We start from the raw sequence: 2,864 nt of genomic DNA, 5'->3' as shown, positions 1-2,864 counted from the left end.
TGTGATTTGCTGTGCTCGTTGCTATATAGTACTCCTTGTATTAACATACCATAATTCACATATCTATTCTACTCTTTACTAGCATCATTGGACTGCTATGCATAATACTGGTATAAACAGTTTTAATACATGTTTTTCATGCTTGGCTCTCAAAAAATTTATCTGAAGTCCCCCAAATGACCCAAACACTTTGAGTCAACATAATAACCACTCTAAAGAAGATATGCAGTGCTTAGGTTTTTACACACTTCTGAGTGAAATGTATTGCTTGAGGAAGCTTCCTGTCCAAAAAAAAAAAATGTGCTCTGACCCCAGATTTTAATAGGCCACTAGAGGATTCTGCTTCTCAAATATGACCCTTGCAGATGATGCACAAACTGATAAGAGACAAAGAGAGTGCTTCTCACAAAGCCAAATTATCTGTGGTTGAAAAAGCAGGCAGAATATGACAGCTTAGAAGGAACAAGGCTTTAGATAAGGGAATGATCTGTGGCTCTGTTCTTTTTGACCTTACTGCCATGGGAGATGAGATTGAGCTCTCCCCCTCTTCCTGTCACCATCTCTATCCAGTTCTAACCATGTGTACATCAAGTAGGCATCCCCCAAAGCTAAGCAAAAACAATGAAGAATAACTTCTTTTTGTTATATGCTTTGCTAGTCATGAATCACTCACTCAGCCCTTAACTGGATAGGATAAAACTCCCCTCTTTCAAACTTATTTGGAATTAGATTAGGGGAAGAGGGTGAATTTTAAGGAGAAAGCACAAAATATTATCCACAATGACTCTTGTCAATGAGGTATGATGGGAGGTAGTGATAAGTTTGAGTTCTTCTACTAGAATTTCCTGGACAACTTGTTCAAGGTGCGGAATTAGGGCTCCATCTCAGTCTATCAGAGTTATGCCCTTAAGACCCCCATGTTCCCAGGGCTTTTATTTGCTTAACCTTGGCTCTCCTACTCCCTTGGCTTCGGACACCCACTTGTGGTATCTTGCCAAATAAGAACTACTGGCATCTACAGCAACAGTATCCAGTAGAAATGTAATGTGAGTCACAAATGTGAGCCATATACCAAAATGTATCACATTAAATACACTAAAAAGAAAACAGTAAACTTATTTTTGATGACATATTTTATATAACCCAATATATCTAAAATATTGTTATTTCAGTATATAATAAATTTAAAAATTATTAATTCGCATCCTTTTATTTATAATAAGTTTTCATAATCTGTAGTGTATTTTATGCTTACAGAGTATTCAATTGTCCAGTTACAATTCAGACTAGTTACATTTCAAGTGTTCAATAGCCACAGAGAGCAAGTGGCTACTGTACTGGGCAGCACAGATATAAATAATCTAATAAATAGCCTATATAATCAGATAAAAGTGATCAAGTAAATGAATTACTAAACAAATAAGTAGATAAGTGAAAATAGCTTCCCTCAGATTCTGCATTTGTTACTTATCCTCTAAATGTCTTCATTTTTTATCATTGGGGTGGGTGTGTGTTGTAAGTTTGTGAGGGAAAGACAGACTTGGACAAAAGGAGAAAACGTGACCAAATTTTAATTATTTCAAAGTCCTCTTATTTGTTTTTTGTTTGTTTTTATTCTTGAATTTTTTCTTTTTTTAAAATTTTTTTATTATACTTTTAAGTTCTACGGTACATGTGTACAACGTGCAGGTTTGTTACATATGTATACATGTGCCAAGTTGGTGTGCTGCACTCATTAACTCGTCATTTACATTAGGTATATCCCCTAATGCTATCCCTCCCCGCACCGCACCCCACAACAGGCCCCCGGTGTGTGATGTTTCCCTTCCTGTGTCCAATTGTTCTCATTATTCAGTTCCCACCTATGAGTGAGAACATGCAGTGTTTGGTTTTTGTCCTTGTGATAGTTTGCTGAGAATGATGGTTTCCAGCTGTATCCATGTCCCTACAAAGGACATGAACTCATCCTTTTTTATGGCTGCATAGTATTCCATGGTATATATGTGCCACATTTTCTTAATCCAGTCTGTCATTGATGGACATTTGGGTTGGATCCAAGTCTTTGCTATTGTGAATAGTGCTGCAGTAAACGTATGTGTGCATGTGCTGTATAGTAGCATGATTTATAAAGCATGATTTATAATCCTTTGGGTATATACCCAGTAATGGGATGGCTGGGACAAATGGTATTTCTTAGTTCTAGATCCTTGAGAAATTGCCACACTGTCTTCCACAATGGTTGAACTAGTTTATAGTCCCACCAACAGCGTAAAAGTGTTCTTATTTCTCCACATCCTCTCCAGCACCTCTTGTTTCCTGACTTTAATGATCGCCATTCTAACTTGTATGAGATGGTATCTCATTGTGGTTTTCATTTGCATTTCTCTGATGGTGAGTGATGATGAGCATTTTTTCACATGTCTATTTGGCTGCATAAATGTCTGTCTTTGAGAAGTGTCTGTTCATATCCTGTGCCCACTTTTGGATGGGGTTGTTTGCTTTTTTCTTGTAAATTTGTTTGAGTTGTTTGTAGATTCTGGGTAGTAGCCCTTTGTCAGATGAGTAGAATGAAGAAAGAGAGAAAGAAGGAAAGGAATGAAGAATAAAGGAAGGAAGGAAGAGAAGAACTTGCATTAGAAGTTGAAGGAAGACTTATTTTATTTAATCCAGTTTAATTAGGGAAGTGGCTTTTTAACTATAGCATGCCTCACACTCCTAGTCATCTGGGGAATATATTTGGAATGCAATATTATGAGCCCCATCCCAGAAAACAAATGGAATATGGCAGAATTGGGATGTTTGAATAACAATAATTTGTGAGCCCCTAATCCCTTTTCCAAAAACCTTGGTGCCAGACAAATTTT

This window comes from Piliocolobus tephrosceles, chromosome 2, assembly GCF_002776525.5.
Source record: "Piliocolobus tephrosceles isolate RC106 chromosome 2, ASM277652v3, whole genome shotgun sequence".
Classification (NCBI taxonomy): Eukaryota; Metazoa; Chordata; class Mammalia; order Primates; family Cercopithecidae; genus Piliocolobus; species Piliocolobus tephrosceles.
Note: the sequence above shows the minus strand (reverse complement) of the source record.